The 22,031-nt window shown below is 41.1% G+C and overlaps 1 protein-coding gene across 3 annotated transcripts in view; it reads right to left on the reverse strand.

Annotated features, from left to right (window-relative positions):
• The window catches only part of MACROD2 (MACRO domain containing 2), an 840,118-nt gene that overhangs the window by 475,629 nt on the left and 342,458 nt on the right, over positions 1–22,031 (reverse strand). The window lies entirely within an intron of this gene.

Consider the following 22,031-nt stretch of genomic DNA (forward strand, 5'->3'; position numbering starts at 1 on the left):
AAAGATATATTCTGTTATTCAAAATATATTCTGTTCTTGGAGCAATTCGATGGTGCAGCAGAATGACACAATCCACAGAGTGACATGTCAGCTCTCGCACTGCACCCTTTTGAGCCCTTTCAGATTTAGCATCTCATATCCCCTCAACAAATACTAATTATAACAACCACTTATCCATAGGAACTTTGCAAATAATTCTATTATATGCATTATGTTTGATGCAGTTGGTTAATGTTACAACTGAGGTTGAGACACCCTCCAGATAAGTTATAAAATTTCACCTTGGGCGCTCTGCTGAAGTGTTGGCACTGCAAAATCTCCACGGGACATCTGCACTTAAGTAAATACTGTTGCAGGCACTTCAGACAAATTAACACACACCAGTCTATTAACACTGTTTCCTACGTACAAAAATCCCAAATGAACCGGAGGCATTCATTAATAATGTGCATCAATGGGCAGAAATTTCTTCACATGGACTCTATAAATCTTCAAATACTTGCAAGATAAAGACTTTGCTTTTGCGTAATAGGAAATGACAGAATTTGGGGTTTGATGAAACACTTGGACCTAATATTCATTACGAGTATATCAAGGCTTGTACCAAGCACAGATGGGAATAAGTATGAATTTATTTTATGCTCCCTTTCGTATGTTCACAGCGATATAAATTTGGATTTATTGTATTATTGTAACTGAATTTGAGAAGCATTCATCTGGGGGAAAACGTGCAAGGAACACCCACATTCCTGAATGGGTGTTAATTGTTTGGGTAAAAGCAATTAGGCCACAGCCACCCTGTAATTAGGTGAGACACAACTCTTCCTCTCATCCCAGCAGAAAAGCCAACATATGCTGTTATTTCAGGGGGATACTTTTCTCTCTGAACAATAACCCTGCCTCACCTAATAACTGCTTTATGTGCTTATATTCAGTAACTGCAGCTGAATTTTGACACCTGTTTAACTTTTTTTTTTTAATTGAATATGAAAGCTGAAAGACCTACTGAAAGCCGCCTTACAAGTGAATCAGATCTGCTGGAGGGAGACAACAGTACAAAGGACAAACAGAAAAACTGCACAAATTCCTTATAATTGTCAAAAACTTCAGCTTTTCAAGGCATCTGGTGATCTAAGCAAGTCCACTGGGACCACATGGCACGTAAACAAATCAACATTTTGTTTAAACATCAATCAACAAGCTCTTTCCATTGAAACCCAGGTCAGCTGCACTGGCAGCTGTTAAAGTGGGGGAACTCCTGGCTTACAGGGATGCTCAGGAGTGGGTGGAAGCACCACTCGACTTTGAAAACATCCTTCTAGAAGCTTACACACTTTACACTTCTCAATATTTATGCCAGAAAAAGTTACAGTGAAATTTCTGGGGACAAATTGTTTCCTCCATCCTCTTCTCATTCAAAATGTTGGAGGTTAAAACCCAAGATTTTTCACTGTAAACTGCAACCAGTGCAATTTTCATCCATCACTGTGTACCACTCATCATCACTGCAGTAAAACAGTTTAGACACAGCTTTACAGGGTAGTGACACTGTGCAAACTCTAGGAGATAAGAGATAACACTGGCATAAAACATCAGTCATCAGATCAGAGGAATTCTGCTGGATTACCTTCTTAAATACTGGGAATTTGCAGAAGGGTAGGACCTCGCCACTGGGGCAGGCAGGTAACACCATATGATTCCAACAGATTCCAAGGGCCATGGAGTGAATCTCCAAAATCCTTTGCTGAAGGTGGCACATACAAATACATGCTGAGAAACACTATGAGGGCATATTTGGTAGGGACGTGGGGAAAGGTGGTGGAGTGAAACCAGAAAAAAAGAAAGCTACTCATAAAACAAGGGAAATAATTTTCTTCATCTTTTCTGTAACTGTTTGTCAAAATTTTAAGTAGCTTTCTTTAATGAGGTTTCTTTCAATCTGAACAAACAACACAACTTTGCTAAAAACAGCCTTGATTTGTTATGAGCTGCAAAGAACACACACACAAAGACACTCTTATTCTTCCTCTTAGCCACGTAAATATTCACGATCAAGTTGCAGGTGATAAACAGTGAAGAATAACAAAATCTGGTCTACTTCACTGTGAGTGAACAAGTTATGCACATAATCCCCTTCCTAGATACTCTGTAGCACACTGTACAGGAATTTTAAAATGTGTCACACATGACGGTTCTCCTAATACCTTTAATTAAAACAGTACCAGAAGTTATAATGAAAAGGGATTACTTCTTTTTTAATACACTAAAACCTCAAGCTCCTGTTATTTTACATTCTGGTAAAAAGGAAATGAACAATGAAGCCACATTTTGGGATTTAAGATAATCATAAGATTCTAAGTTGAAGGGCAGGAAAGAGGCTTCATTTTTAAATTTGCTTTTAACAGATACAAGCTTCATGTTCCTATTATGACAATGACACTAATTTAAAATTTCACCCTTTGAAACTCCCAACATTTGTTCACAAGCTGCATCTTCCCTCTACCCCATATAAATTACAAACACAGATTCTCACTGAATGAAAGGAAACCAGTTAATAATTGGCCTCATTGTGATCTCGGGCTGTCTTGCAACACTCTTCTGGATTTTGCTCTGAATGCAAAATGCTTAATATAATCAAGTTTTCCTGGTGCTCTGCACCACAGCATGTGACTACTTAAAACAAAGCTATTTACTGTTTGCAAACTCTCCCACTCCCATCTGACAAAGGCATTTTATGGTTTCCTGGATAAAAGCTGGGATACGGGGGCACAGCAAGAGGAAGGTCAATTGACTCCAAGATTCCTGCATGCAAAAGCCAGCAGGTCCACCCACTAAGGGTATTCAGCCCTTGTTAGCATTTTATGGGGTTCAGAGGGTCCTTCCCCTGATTTCAGTGGTAGCTGCAGGAACTGTGGTTGCCCAGACCCCTGCCTCTTCCTTTTGGGAATGGGAATGTCAGGAGGAGAGGATGGTGGCCACACAACAAGACAAGTATTGGGCTCATCTCTTCTTTCACACAACTCCCACCTCATGATTTCAGCAACTAAATGAGACATGGAGCTCCTTCACAGCACCGGCCTGATTCCTAGAGCCCTGTCACCTTATGCAACCAAAAAATCCTCTGAGCTCTATGATCACATTATTAAGAACTAAATGATGATGATCACAGCAAAAGAGAAGGCTTAAGAAAAAGTGTGCAAGTATAACTCTTTGAGCTTCTTTTAATGTGTAGCCTCCGTATATAATTTCTGGAATTCGGAAGCTGCAAAAAGTATTGAAATTGGTTTGTTTGGATCATTGTTTTTTAAACGTAAATGGGTTGTTTAGAGTCTTGTGTCAAACAGAAAGCCAAACTCATATCCCACATTGGTGCTGACAGGCATATCATCAATTACAAGATCCACTTATCAAAAATCTGGTACCCAAACTACTGAAGTAAAAGACAGAGGTAGCAGATTATCTTTTGTGATAACAGCACGATAGCACACATATCTGCTGCAGTGTTTCATAAAGCATTTGCTAACAGCAGAGAAAAATCATGAGTTCAATTGCAGACTCTTGATAAAGATGCACTTATTACAGATCCGTCCCACCCAGCTCCATTCCTCCTACAGAACACAGTACGAGACAATGGGGGTTTCCAGTTCCCCACTGCAACTTTGGACAACTTAGTCAGATGTTTTACAAGAAAAAACCAAACCATAACCCCTTAAGAATTTTCAAACCCTTGCTCAAAGCATAAGCTCTGCTTCTTAATAAAAAAAATAAAATAAGAACACTATGGGACAACAAAGTCCCTGTTCTGAAGGCATCTAATGAATGTTGGCCTTAAAATCATACCTAGATAATACTGCAGTGCAGCCCCGAAGAGAGCCGGAGCGTGACTGTGCCACATGAAGAACTATATGCCACTTAGAGAAAACCTGATGTAAGATTTAGCAGATTGGAATAAATTTGGCATGTAACTGCAGCTATGATGTAAGACAGAATATAAATTCATTGCCACTGCCAATACATTGTGCCCAATCCCTCTGCCAGGTCACATCGACCTGGAAGAAGAAGTGTGCATGTGTGTGCACATCTGAGTGCATTACACGTGCTCCTCTTGAGAAAGAACACCTCTGCAGGATTGATGGCCACGGACAGTATTTCTAATGGCCTTTTTAATTGGCACTATGATGATTAATTGGGGCCTTCACAGAACTCCAGGAGTGCTCATTACCAAGCAGCGTGGCGTCCCGGCGCACTGTGTGGGTGACCATTATTACTAAACAGTCATCAGATCACGAGACACTGATAAGATAAATTTTATACAAGCCTACAAACCCCAGAAATTGAAGCCCACTACTGAGGCAGCGGGTAAATTCTGTTTCCTCCTCAATATATTATTTCAGCAGTGCCCATATGCTCCAAGAGAGCAGAAAAGGGCCTTGAGAAAGGCATTGAAAACAGGCTAAGTACGTAATAAGGATTAAATACTCCATGCAGTATTTCTTGCCCTTGTAGAAGTTTACATCTGCTCACGCCTACACACAGGATATTGCAATTACCCCCTCAGACAGGAGTCGGCCTCCTGGTTACTGCACACCTGAGACTGCTGGGAGAGGAGCAAGTGTGTGCAGGAATGGCCATGGAATACCTCAACTACATTGTATCTCTGGTGCTGCCTTTCCCTCAGGGAAATGCTCACGGGCTGCTAAGTGTCCAGGGCCCAGGACAGGAGACGGATGAGGCTGTGACCCGCTGCCGGCTGACCTGACAGCCAAGAAGCCACTGCAGAAGGTGTGGCAGCAATGTGGAAAGGACCTCAAGAGTTTCTGCTTCCTCCCTTTAGGTTTAGACAGCTCTCACCTGGCCACAGAAAGGGGCCTGGGGGTCCTGGTAGATGGCAAGTTGAACCTGAGTCAGCAGTGCCCTGGCAGCCAGAAGGGCCAACCCTGTCCTGGGGGCATCAGGCACAGCATCCCCAGCTGGTCAAGGGAGGGGACTGTCCTGGTGAGGTGTGGCCTCACCTTGAATACTGTGGCAGTTTGGGGCACCACAATATAAGGAAGATATTAAGCCATTAGAGAGCATCCAAAAGAGGGCAAGAAAAATGGTGAAGGCCCTTGAGGGGCCATATGAGGAGTGGCTGAGGTCACTCGGTCTGTTCAGCCTCCAGAAGAGGAGACTAAGGGGAGAACTCATCCCAGTCTACAACTTCCTCCTGAGGGGAAAAAGAGGGGCAGGCACTGATCTCTTCTCTGTGGTCACCAGTGACAGAACCAGAGGGAATGGCCTGAGGCTGTGTCAGGGGAGGTTTTTTCTCCCAGAGGATAGCTGGACACTGGAACAGGATCCCCAGGGAGTGGTCACAGCACCAAGCCTGACAGAGTTCAAGAAGCGTTTGGATGATACTCCTTGGCACATGGTGTGACTCCTCGGGTGTCCTGCACAGAACCAGGAGTTAGACTTGATGATCATGATGGGTCTCTTCCAAGTCATAATATTCTGTGATTCCCTCACCTGTGCCTCTGCCCTTCCCAGCACAGAGTGCAGTGCCCGCCTCTGCCCCCACACAGCCCTCCCAAGCTCCTGCCAGGTTACTGACAGTATATTCACTCATCCAGACCACGTATAAGCCCACAAATGTCTACAATACACAACAAAGAAACATTTAGCCATTTAAAAATATTCTGTAAATAATCTTGGATAACACTAACACCATCTTAAATTCTGTGAATGATTCAGGATTTTGTCGCACGCTGACAAAGGGCTCATTCTCATTAGAATTCTGTAAAATCTTCTTACACAAATCTCCTGTCAGCTTCAATCCATTACAAATAATAAAGGTATGCTCAAAATTGGGGACCAAAGCAAATGTTGTTTAGACTTAACAGATTCAATTTACTGTGCTGTTAATCGGATAGCACCGATACACTTCTCACTTTGCCCTGACAACGGGATCTAATGGGATGTTTGGCTCCATTTTCATCACACCGCAGATCTGTAAAGCACCGGCCACAACACAGCACAGATTCAGCCCCTCTGCAGGTCACAAGGAAGGACCTGGGGAGTTTCCCAGGCAAGAGGTTCTCCCAAAGCATTGTGCTGAGTGTCCATACCTCTGCAATATCCTCTCCAAACACAGAGCTTGCAATAATGATCGTCCATCAGCCAGTGCAGGAGAAAAGCTTATATCATCTCCTGCCCAATTAGCTGCCTTTTCATTCTATTCCTTTCTCTTTCCCACTCCAAAATAAATGGAGGTTTTGCTGCAGCTGAAAAGGCTCTCTTCCTAACTGGAAGAAGACAGGGAGTACATATAATGTCCAGACAGATAGAAGCCCCATGAAGAGATGGGAGCAGTTGCCAAAAGCACAGTTCTTAAAAAAAAAAAAAAAAGGATAAAGAAAAATTTACTCTCCTGATGAGTTCAGGACTGTTTCCTGAGCTGGGCCAATACAGCTAAAGCCAGCCAGGGACCAGTTAGGGGCCAGGCACTATGGCACACCTCAAATAGATGTGTGGCACTCAGGTGTGTATAGACAAGTTTGGGATTTACTCTTAGTTGCAGTGTTAAAAAACACACCTACTCTCTGATAAATCCATCTTCCCAAGTGCAGCTCCAGCTGATTTGAACCAAAAGGATATATTGCAGTAATGTATTTTTCCATCTCAGTTTGTGAGCTGAGTAAAAGCAATACCAAGAAAATAAAAACCAAGCTGACCAAATAGTTGTCAGGAAACTGGGCTTTTTCAGCTGTGACAGTAATGCTGGAGTAAACTGGCTTTGAAAGATTTCCAAGTTTTGTGTTTTTGATTGAGGATTTTATGAACCAGTTTTAAATGCATTTGGATCATTAAGAATTAGTTTAAGTTGAACTTCCCTGGGAAAGTAACTAGTGTAAATCAATCTTATTTTAAATACACATGAACAGCTTAAAATTGCATCGTATGCTATTGCTAACGTGCATTAGCTTCCAACTCCAAAGTAGATTTAAGTTTTGCTGCAGAGCTGAAGATATCATTTGGAAACAGATGTTAAGTGTCAGGAAAAGCAACTATCTTACTGAATAAATGAACTTCTTTGCAGCATTTAAAGAAAAATTAGACAGGTTAAATAATAGATGCCCTATTCAACATTTTTAGATGGTGTAAATAGCCACCTCTATGAATCACAAATCATAAGAAACTGCCATGTTTCTGGAAATGGATATTAATCTCCTTGAAACACGTGCCCTTGCACTCATGACGCATGGCAAGCTTGCCCAGTAGAAGCTCATGGGGAAAAAGAAAAAAAGAAAAAGAAAAAAAATCAGAAGAACTGACACAAATGACACATTTGTAAGAACAATTGAACTGGTGAATCACAAATTCCAGCCTTTTTCCCAAGAGCACTGCTTCTACTGATAAAAAAAAAAGGAAAAAAAGAGAAAAAAACCCACAGAAAAAAAAAACCAGCAAAATACGTCTCCGCTTTGGACTTTTTTAGACTCTTTTTAAACTTGAAAATTATTTTATTTTGCCATTCTAAAGAAGTAAGGGCAATAGCACACTAGCTGTGGTTAAAACGAATCTTTACTTCCAGTTTGATTTAATAAGGTGTTTGCAAAAATACTGCGACACAAATGAACTCAATATGTTCTCTTCCTTGGCCTCCAGTAGATAGAAAATTATATTTTCAAAAATCCATTGACATGACTCAAATTGTCTTGCCTCTAGAATTTTTATGGTTTCAGACACATCTGACACATCATTTTTGCTACCCTCTTGTTAACTCTCTCCAATCATTAGCGGCATCTCGGTGTACAGGAGGGAAGCGCTAAATTAAAGAGTCGATTTCAGTTTTTAAGCCCCGGGGCAGAAAAGGTTGAGCACATCACAGAGAAAATGCATTTTACTTCCAACTAGGATTGCCTGTGCTCTCATTACACTACCTCAGCACCCCTTCAGCTGCCGTGTGAAGCAGAGGTCTATTAAGCTCTGAAGGGAGCTCATTCTTCTGTCCTACGAGCCAAAGAAAGACACTTCTGGAGTGATGAGAACTGCTTGAGCTGGATGGAGAATATACCTGAAAATGCCTCCTGGGGTTCCAGCCCTGGAAGCCTAAGCATAATAGCCCTGAACTGGGGGTGTGGCACACCAGATATTTATAACTGCTGGTGGACAAAGCCTTTATTGCCTTCAGAAACACTGAGATGAAAGGGAAAAACAGCTCCACGTTGGAGGGGGGGGGAAGGGTGAAAGCACACAATGGGGTTTTTATATATTACCCCGACGTGCTTCTGTTGCTGTGGGACTTTTCTCATTCTTTGAGCTAAGAGGATAATTTTGTGGTGTGTCAGCAGAGCAAGGGAAGGATGTAGCTGCGGCGAGCAGGCTCGTTGGTTCATGCACACCTTGACAAATGGCTGATTACAGCTGTTTGGAAATTCTGAGCATTCATACGTCAGCTATAGAAATCACAAGTGAGGTCTGGAGGAAAAGGAGGAAGGAAAAGCACAGCACGGAGGTGGGGGGAGAGGGAGGGTTCATTACTTGCATAAGCAGAGTAATAACAAGAGGAGGTGCAAGAAGAGCACCAACGTGTGGCTGGTGCCAGTCATGAGAGGCGTCAAGAGGCTTAGAAAGCAAAAATTCAACAGGAAAATTAAAGAGAACATGTATGGTTTTTCCACCAAAGATACATTAAAAGTACAGAACCCAAAACTACTAAATCCAACCAGAGCAAACCCCACGTACCAAACCAACCAACCTCCTTCCCAACCCCATCTCTCTTTCCCTTTTCCAGCCACTCCAGAAGGAAAGGAAAGAAAATATCAGTTCAGTTACACGAAGGCAGGGGGCAGAAGAAGAAGCTTTGAACATGGTGAAACAATAGTAACCTCTCCTCATGCTGTAAGGGCTGAAGGTGCAACGTGAAATTTCTTTGGGGATTGAAACATTACAAGAGGGGGCAGTGAAAGAAGGCTGCCCAAAATATTTCAGATTAGTTTCAAAAAATCCACTCAATACACCCCACTTTTCAAAATACTGGCTTTTCATGCAGCATTTTCCAGTCTAACTCCTCTGACGAAATAAATTCAATTTAAGAGGGAGAAAAGGTATAATTTTCTGTAACTGGAAAAGGCAAATCAATACTTCATAAGTATGGTACATGCTAAGATGATTAATTTTCCACAATATGCTCAAATCTCAGCAGTGAAAACAGTATAAAATCAAATTAATGACTAAATATTCTACATACTAAGAGCAAGAAAACACTCTTTCATTCCTGTTAAATAGATTAAATGGGAAATGGTTTCTATGGCTGTCAAAATGCAGCCGGTCTGAACACCTTGAATTCTGAGCTCTATGGATAGTACCATAATTGTCTTTTCTTAAGGGTTTGTTAGAAGCTTCATATTGTACCAAAAACCTTTTTGAAGAGAAAGGCAACCTTTAAAGGTCTCATCCATTTGGGCTGTGCCTCATTTCCATTATTCCCAAAGCTCATGTAGATTTTATTCCTCTCATTCTTTGCAAGGTCATATTTTTCTGTCATTTTACTTGTTACATCCCAAGCTTCAAGATCAGCAAACACAGCCTTAAATGCACTTCACCCTCACTCTGGGAAAAAAAAAAAAAAAAAAAAAAAAAAAAAAAAAAAAAGGAAAAATCCTTTAGAAAAGGCGATTTTGACATTGGCTGCCTGCAGTTTGACTCCCTACCGCTTCGCAGTGAGATCAAGAATAATACTTCACTTTATAATGCTCACCTCGAGATTGCGTCAGTAATGAAACACTCCAAGCAGGGATCAGTTAGAACAGCAAATGGCTTTAACATTTCCAGGGAGCAAAGGAATTGAAACATACCACACTCCACATTTTCAGAACAAAGAGACCAAACGACATAGAAACAAAACAAAAAAAAAATAACAACAACAAAAAGAAGAGAAAAAAAAAATCCTTCGCAGTGGAATGTCTTGAAAAGAGGGAATGTGTATGGCTTGAGGAGCTGCTGTGCTGCAAAAGGCACTACGGTTTTGTTAACCAGAGCTTAAAATCTACACTAAGTGCAAGATAAATTCTCACAGGAATATTTTCTCTTCAGTATTTGAGCCTATTTCTACATTTTCCTAAAAGCAAAGGCATGACCAAAAAGCCTTCCCGAAGGAGAGCGTTGCACTGCAGTGATTTAGTTGTAAATTTATTCCCAAATTTCTAGCACCATGCACGCAGACATACATAGGGAGTTCAAAAATACAGAGAGCAAATGCACAAGCAGAAGCAATAAAATAAAATCCAGTCATAAAATGTGCCCCCCTCTGAGTGGGATTTCACAGGATCTCAACTGTAGGGAAGGAGGCAATAAAAGCAGATCCGTGGGTGTTCGCACTGTACACAAGAATTTAGGCAGGCGGATCTCACTGCACGATACACAAGTTATTCCACTGGGAATTTCACATCTTCCGACATGTCACCCTTACAGACCAAGAATCTGATCTAATTTTGGTCATTTCTGACAAGGTATTTTTCTATTGTGATGCAGGGAGAGAGTCCAATACCAGCCTTGAACTATGGGAGAAAAGGGGAGAAATCATCACCTGCACCTCTTCTGAGGGCACGTTCTCCCTGAGGGACACAGGACTTCTCCCCTTGTTTGAATCAAAGCAGAAACAGCAATTTGATTCTCAGTTTTTAAAAATTCAGAAGTGCAATTGAAGAGACAAGAAGTGACAAGTTGAAGATAGTTCTTCCAATCTTGAGATCTCTTGAACATGCCTTCAGCATCTGTCTGAAGCCTATCTGTCTGAAGCTACATAGGGAGATAACTGGTTAGAAAGCCTGACTCTACAACTTTTGGGAGAAGAGCCAGTTACAGACAAATATTCGCATGCAAGACATTTAATATGAGTCAGTGAGACAAACAAAAATGCAAAAATTTCATGCCTGCAGTTACAGCCCCTACATCCACTTTTCAGGGCACGAGTGTGCCCCTAAAAGAAAAGGGCTCAGGGCTGTGCCTTCCCACGCAGGGCATTGTTCCTGAGGTAAAATGGGGCTGCAGGGATGATATTCTGGCTGTGTGAAACAGTCACTCACCAGGATGAGGCCTAAGCAGATCATAAAGGCTGCTGGTGACGCCAGCTAATGAAGTCATTCCTCCAGCTCAGGGGCTTTGCCACTGTCAGTCTTGCACTCAGTCCTTGCTGAATATGCATCAGTTTAGACTTTAAAGCTTCCATGTATATTTTAAGCCTACCTAAGGAGGAGACTACAGTATTAAGGTGTGGGTTTTCTATGTAACAGTAGCCCCGAGAAATAAAACCAACAACCCATTTTCTGAGAAAATGTGAGTTTAAGTAACTGTAAGAAATTCAGAGTAACTGTAAGTAATTCAGAGTAATCACTGGAAACTGAAAAAAAACCCCAAACCCTAATTCTTGATTTTGATATTTGTAAACTTAAACTAACTCAAGCACCACTATGCACCGGCAGCCCCTCAGACTTGTCCCTATTCTTAAAAGGTATATAAATATTTTAGATTATAACATAATGATTTAATATAGATGTATTTTCAGTCCTTTGTATATATCTCTGTTCTGTAGTTATAGTAGATATTTTGCCATACGTTAATTTTCAGACGAGACTGAATGTATACTAGCAGGAGGGAAAGTTTTCCATTAAAGAACATAATATTGCAAAATCTAACAAAAATACTCTCAGAAAGTCCACAAGGGTTTTAGTTCAAGGCTTTCTTATTATACTATTAAATGATTTAATGTCCACTCTGTGTATGAAGCAACATTATTTATTGCATACCTTCTTCCAGAGGAGCACTTGAATATTTGCAGAGAAGTACAAATACATCATAAATTTTCCTGTAACTAACATTAAAAATGAAAACAACTGCTTTGTATTAAAGAATCACCCACTGCCAAACAATGAATTTGGAAGAAGAACAGCAAAATCACTTAAACTGGATCTTTACTGGTACGCTTCAGTTGTATTTTGTCCCAGGGTTAATGTCAACCATCTCAGATTATTTAAAAGTGATGAAAAGCTGCATTATTTTCCACTGATTCTGTGTTCCTGTTCCCATTGTTGTACACAGCTACCAAAGGAGATACTGTGTCAAGCTCCCAGCACACTGTCTTGGGGTAGGTGAAAACAAAATTAGGTTATAGGAATTTAAATTTCTTCAAAGGCATCCTGGGAGTTAATTTCCAGACCAAAAGTGACCTTTGACATAATAAAATCTATCAGTGCATACAACGAATCACAGCAGGGCACTGCTGAATCACACCAGCTTCACCTCAGAGTTAAAACTCAGCTTCCTACAGCCCAAACACGGTATAATTTAAGGAGAAGGACTAAGTAGAGAAAGCTCAGACTGGTACAAAAGAACAGTTGCAACCAACAAAAGTAATGGGAATGTCTTAAAAGGCAGAACTGTGTATTGCAGCCTCAAAATCTAAGGCATCGTGTGCCACCTTGCAAGGGTGGGGAGAACCTTCCCACAGGAGAGCCTCCATGGGAAATGATTTGCACTGGTGTGCGACACCAGGAAAGAGGACAGGATAAAGAGCAGCCCCAGAGAGCAGAGGTGGGATGCAGCTTCCAGGGACTTCAGTGGAAGACATCAGACTTTCCAAAACTTCGGGGTGTTGGTGGAGTATTCTCATCACATCAGAAAGTCAGGCAACAGGAGCCTGAACTGAGGCTTCCAAGAGTACAAATGAAAACCAGGGACTGCAGCAAATGGTTCTCAATGAAGCAGATTAAGAAAAGCCACAGCTCTCACTCAACCTCTGTGGGTAGAGCCCAATAAATTGTGTGATGATACACGGAGAGCTGGGAACGTTGTGTTATTGTTGGGAAATGTAGAACTGTAACTTCCTAAAAGGCCTCTGCCTGGTCTCAGGGCTTATCCTGCTTAGCCAAAGGGATTATTTCACCACTCAAAACAGTCCTCATTCATAGAATTAACTCCTGATTTTTAAGAGGGTCAGGTACTTGACTACAGAAGGTTATCTCTGGGGTGGGAAATTACAAGCTGGGATCACTTAACCAGGCTGCTGAAACTCCTCCCAGCAGAGGTATCAGCACATAAAACCACAGTCAAACACTTGTTGAAGGATAATCTTCACTTACAGCTGGAAATATTTACCAATAAGGGCTGGGGATCCTTGGCAATGAAGGTTTTTGGACAGTTGGAGCTTTTTCTCAGTTTACCATCTTTTACTCTGATTTTCATAATGAGAAATTAAAAACTAAGTTTCTGAAGAACTCCCAGAATATACTGAGTCACTAGAAGGAATCTTTTTAAGAATAATTTAAAAAAAAAAAAAAAAAAGGCATGAAACTTGAACTGAGGATTTTTGATTGGGCTGCAATTATCCTCTTGAAACTCAATTCTGCCGGCATCCCACCTCAAAGATGAGCAAAACACAACATGATTCTGTGATTGAAACCTGTCTGCCGTCAATCCACATAACTGCCTTATACTTCACACGGACCTCCTCATCTTGTCAAGCAAAGAAAAATCTCATAATCAGTTTTAGCACCCCAGAGCCCTTCCAATTCTCAAAGTAATATTCCAAACAGCTCAAGTAGAGCACAGCAACACACAGCTCGGCAGCCAACCCGTTGTAATGCCACGAAAGAGCAGAACTTTGGATGATAGAGGCCATAAATTTATAAAATCCTTTTAAGGCCATCCATATTGCAATATGAAACTCAAATGAGCACTTCTCCCACCTGTTTGTTATGGGTTTGGGTTTTTTTCTGGGAAGAAACAAAAGGACAGGCAGTAATCTAGCATTGTAAACCTGTATGTTAAAAAAATACATCATGTACTCCTTTAGTCTATGCAATATGCTACAGGATGGGCAGTAAACAACTACAAACAGCTCTCAAATCCTGCTTTACCTATGAGTGCACAAGTACAGGAGCACAAAGGTGTCCTTGGAGTGGAGATACACCCAGTTTCCTGCTAGCCAATCCCTAGAACAGCATCAGAAGAAGGAAACCATAACCTATAATTATGCTGTGCATGCCACATATATTCCCATTGTTTGGGGGAATATCTCCTGGGTAATAAATGCTACCCAGGATTGCAATCTGATATACTTATTATTAAATATAAGTCTTTCTAATACTTTGTGATAATTAATAATTATTCATATAATTTTTTAACAGTCTGCAATTTAAACGGGCATCAAATAAATGCAAAGAACGACTTTCCCATGGGTTTGGGAGAACCTACGTCTAGGAAAACTGCAAAATACTCGCTTTTGGATGCATCTGATGCTTCTCAAATCAGCCTGTACTGCACTTTTTTAATTGATGTTCAAATGTGGCAGAAGTCCTCGAGGCACCTGTTGGTGGAAGCGAAGGGGGTAGAGAAAAAGGCTGAGTTCAAATTGCTGCAGAACTGTTAATCCTGAGCACGAATACAATCATACCAAAATTAGGGTGCTGGGAAAGGGCACTGTTTGCTCCTGAGGATGTTCCTGAATCCGTAAATCATGTCTTAGAGCAGGAGATGGAGCACAAAAGAGAAAGAGCTGAAACTCTTTTCAGGGATGGAAAAGGGGCAGCACTGTTTTAACACATTATCGTCCACATCTGGAATCCAGCAGTGGGAGCCTGAGGAAGGGATTAGGAATTCATAATTCTAGATCAATATTTCAGCGTAGAAACAAGCTATATCATCTGGCTAAGGAATGCCTCGTTTAGGGAAAGCTTAAACATCTGTCACTAACATTAATTTCTGCACATATCTTGTAAAGTTCCCTTAAACTTTCATCTAAAAGCAAGTTTAGCATCAAATACTTTAGATATTTTTCTAGAAAACAAGCTATCGGCTCTCAGGCAGAGGGAGGTAAGGGCTTGGGGGTTGGGTTTTTGTGAAGGGTTTTTTGTTTCCCTTTCTTTTTCTACTCAAAATAAGGCCATAAAGTGGTGCCAAACAGTGGCCTAGATGATGAATACTCTGGCCTTCATGTCTCACTCGGGTTTCTCTGTAGCTCAACCCTTCCAGCTCTTTGTATGATGCAGGGAAAAATGGATTTGCCCAGTCCAGTTTCTCTCAGCAGTGGCTTTTGTAAGCTTTGCACATGAAAGGGCTGCTGGAGGGAGCTCCTGAAGTGGTGGTCGATGGCCTTCCCAAGGCCTTTGTCATGTGTGGAGCCAAGTCTGGAGCTGCATATCAGCGTAAATATGCAAGTGCAGGACAGAGTGAAAACAGCAGGACAGGAGATTCACTGCTCAACACTTTACAGTTACAAAACTTGTGCAATCAAGGCAGCAAATTCAAGAGAGACAGCAGGAAAAGAGCAAATTAGAGACAAAAAAAAATCAAGAAAAGTGAAAGAAAGGAGAAAAAACATTGCAAAATTCCATTTCTTGAGGACATGCAGATAATAAGATGTAAACACATTGCCAAATATTTAGTTGCCGGTTTGCAAGCATCCTAGTCTCCTAGAAATCTGCATTTCATTCTTATTAAGATACAGTAAACCTGGCTCAGAGACTTAGACAAAGTCTGGAAAAGGAGGTAAAGGAGACACAGTGGGGAAATAAAAGCTGAACATTCCTGTGGTCCTCATAGGGAGCCACAGCATTTTCCTACTGAGTAGCACTAAAGGTTATCTTTATCCAAATAATTCAGCATGTGCTTAGTTCTTAATACAGTTGCCATTACAATGCCTTTTGGTAAATAATTACACTTCACCTTTGTTAGCAGAGCCAAACTCTAGATTAAACCCTGAATCAAGGCTCTTGCCAGAGAATGAGTTTGAATCACATGCTCTAAACCAATTCCCACCACTACCTTTTCTCTTAGTAAAATCAAAGACAAGGACTCGGTTCAAATACCTGGAGGGCAGTGTTTCAACTTACTTTTATAGTTCAAATTAAAAGTATGCTCCTTGCCTTTACGACACGATGCTAAATTTAAGTTTACCACAATAAAACAAGAACGACACCAATATTACACAGCCGTGGTACCTCTCCAAAGAATTACTGTTTACATGTTAAACTAATTGACTGAACTTTTCAAATGAAAAGCCTTCTGCAGTATCTCACAGCTGAGCTACTAAATGAGGCCTGCATACCCAGTCTTGCAGGTATGTCATCGAGCGACAACAGCACTGTATTTTTAAACGTGGGTGCAAAAGACTCCCTAGTCCAGTTTATACTGAGCCTTCAACCAGTAAGGCAAACCTGTCCTGGCTGGAGACAAGCCCTCATTAGGCTACATTGCTTTATAACAAATTCCCAACAGTTCCTAATGAAACACTTGCCATCCAGCAAAGTAAGGCGATTAAGTAAACAGCGCTGCAGCATGACACCGTGTGGTAAAATGCCATGGGGAAGGGCTTAATTGCAGGAGCCTGCACTAAACGCCGAGCTCTAAGCGGGCTGATCGGAATCCGAAGTGATGGGAGAAGAAATGGAGCATTCTTAAGTATTCCTGGACTGTACATCTAATTACTTGTGGATGGAAGCTAATGAAGTCCAAAGTACACACAGCAAAGCTGACGGCGTGCCTATGTACATGTGCTTGTAATTTTGTTAACCCACATAAAATTCACGTCCCAGGGTTGCACACAGTGTGCCTGCATTAGGTCATGAGCTTATATTTTCACAGCTGTTCCCCGTCAGGTCTCCTGTTTGCATATGCAAATGTTGAAAGGCTGATGTGATGAAAACCTGCACCCAAATAAATACCTGGGAGGGCCCTGCTCATCAGGCACCACGTTGGGATGGAGGAAGCTCACATCACCCTCGCACACTTGCACACTCGCACACTTGCACACTTCAATAGAAGTAAAGCTCTTTGCTTCCTGGCAGAAAACAGACAAGCTGTTGCCTTCCCATCCTGGTCTCCACCAGGTCCATGTAGGCACACTGAAGCTTCAATGTCATATTTTCCCAACAGCATAAATAACTTGGTCCCATCTTTCACAGGTGCCAACAGGACCTCAGATTCCCCAAGGTGCAGTCACATCGTACATTGAAAGACTTGAACGTTTTTCTTGTCAGAAAAGAACAACTTTCTCAAGTCATTTGATGACTTGAAACTTGAGAGTTCATTGATCTCACCAACAAACTTCCTCTTAGCTCAGCAAAACATCAGAGCATCTGCTATTTTACGAAACTTTGCAGAACACGGTTCCCGAGTGACAGCTCAGCTACCGTAGGTGCTGCAGACCAGCAGCCAGGCTCCAAGATTGTTTTTCCCTGAAATGTAGAGCCAGACTTCCAGGCCCTTGATGCGTGCAAATACTAGACAGCAGTAAAGGAAGCTGCTCTTTGTGGAATGAAACAACACAGCTTGAGAGGGATGTTTTAAAAATAAACACAAGACTGAAGGCCTGAGGAGGCACCGTGGTTTTGGAGGCTGGGTTATCCTCTTAATTCAGGATAATGGCAAGTTGGAAAACCTGCCTCACCTGCCTGCCCTGCTGACAATCCACCCCAGCCAGGGTGAGCTGGAGGGTTTTTAAGCATTGGCTGTTAAACATCTGAACCGGATCTGTGGGAGAGTCCCCATGGGACGTGTGGACTGACCACTTCCAGACCACCCAGGCAGGGCCTGGTGAGATAAATCTGCGCTATCTGGGCTCCTCCTGCTCTTCCAAGTGCCACGGACACCGGAGTTACTGCGGGGGAGCAGGGCCCGGGTTGCCTGAGCTCTGTTTATTTTCCAGCATTCCCTGGGAGAACAAAACATGCCGTAAGCTAAACAATTAGCCTTCCAAGACAAATGGTACAGGCTGGGCAGATATTAGTGTAGCTTCTGATCTGCCCAAGAAGGGGGCTGCAGCTGCGAGTCACTCCACTGGAGTGAAAATAGATTAACTGAATACATAAACTGCCTGATCCTTCTGTAGAACTGAGCAGGGGATTTGTGGGATCTGTAATCCCGGTATTCAGGTCTCTCCCAGCGCTCGGCAGAGATGTCTGAATTTGTTTCAGGCATGTCACACAGCTATTTTCAGCTGACTCCTCCAATATTGGAGGTTTTAAAAAATGTCTTTGCAACAATAATCAGCCACTCCGGACATAAACGATCACAAGAGTTTTGGGCACGTGCCTATGGACATCCCATTCCCCTGGGAGGGGAATGTTTACAACGCAGTATATACTGTATTACATCCTATGTGGAGATTGTACTGCTGTGCCATTACTGTTTGCTGAAAGTGTCCATTTTTCCTTTCAACTTGCAGGTGTTTGTCTATACATTAAAAGTGTTAATATTACAGAAAAAAAGTACATATTTTAGGGCCATCACTGCTTTGATGGTGACTATATGGATCTCTCCATAGCGAATGTGAGGTCAATGATACACATGGTGTTTGTGTGTGCACGCAGATAAACCCAAGTACGGAGGTGGCACGTCTAAAAAAAGTCACCAAAATAACGCTTTTGTCCTAGAAGTTAGATTGGAATTTTGCAAATATTTCACTAAATCTAACCAATCAGTCTACAGATGCATATAAAAGAACAAAAAGCCAGCATCACAACACTCTTCAGAAGGTAAAGGTGCTCGAGGAACCCATGGCTGGCAGCTCAAGTTCTGGAACCCAAAGCAGATCTCCAGTTCATCCTGCAAGGAGGGCAGCAAAAGCTGTGAGAGGTTCTAAAATATACATTCTTTTAGCCATAGATAATGTTACTGAAGCAGAGAGTCATATAAAAATAAATAGCATTCTTGAAGAGAACTAACTCATCACAATGGTTACCTAACTCTTGCTACTATCAAAGTGAGTTCTGTTAGACATAAATAACCTGAAATCATCAAAAAATCTGACTAAACCCACAACATTTAAACCAGGATAAGCACATCTGTATTTTTATCAAAATTCTCTCTTAATAGTCCAAAATGCTCTCCTGGACCTTCAAGAGAAAGCAAAACTGTCATATGATAAAAATATTTTACAAGAAAAACCTATTTCCTTGAAGTAAAATTCTATTAAGTTCAGTATTAACTCTTAGAAAATGATAATCTAGCCTGTTACTGTTAGTATTCATGAATATGCAATTCATTAATACGTAGGAAATGTAGTTCATATTGGTAAATGATTATTTGAAAGTTTCAATGCAAAAATCATCATTTGGGTCAGACTTTACTATTTCTTTTTAATTTCAAAACCGCAAACTTGTAAGACCAAAATCCACATTTGTAAGCAACAAGCTCTAGATTTTTCTTACACTGTTACTTTTCAGTAATATTATGCTCCAAGTCCAAAAGCAGTAGATGAAAATGTGCATGAGAATCTGCAAATAGACTGAAATTTTCTCTGAAGAAATAAGGAATAATTACATTATCATAAGGAAGTGACAGTTCTGAAAGCATCTTTGTCAAGTTATTTTGAAAAGTGTCATTTCCAGCTCACCGTCAAGAGAGGGAGCATATATTTATGTGCCAGTGAGGGAATGCAAAATCTTAAAATATTTCATAGGAGACCTTAGACTTCCTGCGTCTTTGCTAAAAATCTGTGCATCAGAGAACCTGGTGTTAGTCCACAATCGAACATTAATATTGTTTTGGCAAGTAATTATGAATGGGCTCAGGAAATCAAATAGAGTTGAGTTAAAATCAGCTGCCACTTCGCCTACTGAGGCATGAACGTGACACTTCCAAAAGACAGAGATACCTACATTATTGGCATGTGATTTAACTGAGGTATAAAATCAGCCATTCCCTTGGGTTTTCCATGAGTATACAAAAGAACTCCTTTAAGCCCATTGCTTCACCATCACACTTCTGGCTTTAGTGATTTTGCTACACAGAACAACAGTTTTCTGATTTAAAATAGAATTGTAGACAAGTATGTTTCAGGAATTCAGAATTCTGTCATGCCATAGGAACATCTGTTCTTTGTTTCAAGGGCCATCAAATAAATAAATAAATAAATAAATAAACAAATAAACAAACAAATGGAAATCCACATTCATGGAATATTCCTTTCCCTGCCTCTTCCACGATGTTCCTGTACATTCAAACAGGGCACTTTACTATGAAAAAGGACCCGTTTGCTTTTTCCCACCTAATGCCTCACCCCAATGTCTCTCCCAAGCCCTTTCCTATAGTTTTGCCAATGAGTATTTTTTTCCCCCTCTGAATTCCCTCCCTTCTGCCAGGACTGCAGCAGCAGTTATTTTATCAAGTCACAGTCATGAGAGTTATTTGATCTGCCGTGGATGTCGAAGTAAATGCATTCCTTCTGCTTTGTTCTGGAAAATGTATGTGTCAGAAGCAACAGCAAGATGGTGGATTCCACATGTCCTGTAGCCTCCCGTAAGACATAACCAAATCCCTAACTAAAATCCCTACCTGGCATGCTCCACTTCCAGTTTAATGTACAGCTTTCCATCTGCAGCACCCCAGTAAGAAAATTCCTTACCAGTTGTTTGCAGACATTTCAGACGAATGAGAAAAGTCCCCTGAAATATCTTCATTGCAAACTACTTTATCACTTAATTGGATGCATTTCCTCATTCTCTGTACTTTCTCAGAAAACTAAACAAAACAAAAAAACCCCATGAAAATCAAATTAAAAACCCCAGTCCTACTGAGCAACTTCCCATCTGGAAGCCCAACCCAGCTTCTCCCAGATCTGTAACTTTGGCAAGGAAGTCTCATGTAGTCCAGAGGGAAAAAGTCAGTACAACTCCAGAGATAATCAAGTCCTGTAGAAAATACTAATGAGGTTTTCAAAATCTTTTGGGGCCTACCTAAACCACAAATCATTTCAGATTATGAATAATATGTGATTTTTTTTTTTCCTGCTGACTGGGAGGATTCAGACAGTCAAGCACAGGAAAAGCTCTTTTTCCTAAAGCCTAAGTAAAATTGTAAATAAAACACTGTGAAAGCACTGCTGGTATAACACAGCAAAACTACAGGCAAGAACCACGGGCATAGATATGAAAATTTACACATTTCTTTGGCTAAAATGGATCCTGTTGTTTTCTAAGAGTGATACTGATGCCACAAGTCCATCTGCTTCCTGAAGGAGTTGCATGTCAAACCAAAATTTAAAAAAAAAATCCACCCTGTGAAACTGGTGCACATGTCATCTTGAAAACTCATGGTCTGTTCTGAACCAAAACCAGAATCTGGGCATTCAGAAGTTTTTTAGCCCAGTTTCATATTATTTTTTAAACTATTTTTCAGTTGTTCTTTTGAACAAAGTACAGGAACAGTGTGTGTATTTACATTCATGTATCAGATATAGCAAAACATTAAAAAAATATTTCCCCAGTTTTCAGTAAGCCTGCAGTAACTACAGTAAATAAAATCTTATTGCTTGTGAGATGTAAGGTCAACAGCTCTGGTCTCAAACAGTTGCTCTCTTCATTTTCAGGCAAGTTTAATGAAAGTGAACATGTCAGTTCCTAAAATATAAATGGCCACCAAGAGACCACATCCACAGAAAATATGTAGAGTTTCACACGGGGCAGATTTTGCTTTTAAACAGAGCTCTGCTCGGTTGGCTTCTGCCACAATACCACTTGTTGGATGTGCTTTAAACCAAACCAGCTGAGTCCATCTTCATTCTGCTTCAACACCTCTCAGTTCGCTGATTATTCATCATCTATACAATTAAAGATGCAAATTTCCCACGGATGTGTCTTTTGATGCTTTTATGCACACACGCCTTCTGTGTTCAAAAAGTCAAGTTGCTGGGACACCCTCCATCCCTGCTGGCAGCAGTTATTGTAATGGTTTGCCTTGCTCCTTCATCCAGCCTAATCTCCAAGGCCTACCACTCATTCCTTTTGCATACATTTGCTAAACTGTTTTGCAAAATCTCTTGATACTATGGTTGTTTTGTTTTGTTTTTTTTTTTTTAAATTAATGCTAATTTATACAATTATTACCACTCAGCAGTCGATTTCTCCACAACAAGGTGCTTCCTCGTAAGCGGAACAGTTTATTCACCTGACCCCAAGATCACTGGAGGTCCCAGCTTTCAATAACAGGCCCTCAGCAGGCAGCAAAACTATTCAGGATGAGCTTCCTACACCCATGGGACCTGCTGATAACTC

This window comes from Lepidothrix coronata, unplaced genomic scaffold (genome assembly GCF_001604755.1).
Source record: "Lepidothrix coronata isolate B3197 unplaced genomic scaffold, Lepidothrix_coronata-1.0 Scaffold71, whole genome shotgun sequence".
Taxonomy (NCBI): Eukaryota; Metazoa; Chordata; class Aves; order Passeriformes; family Pipridae; genus Lepidothrix; species Lepidothrix coronata.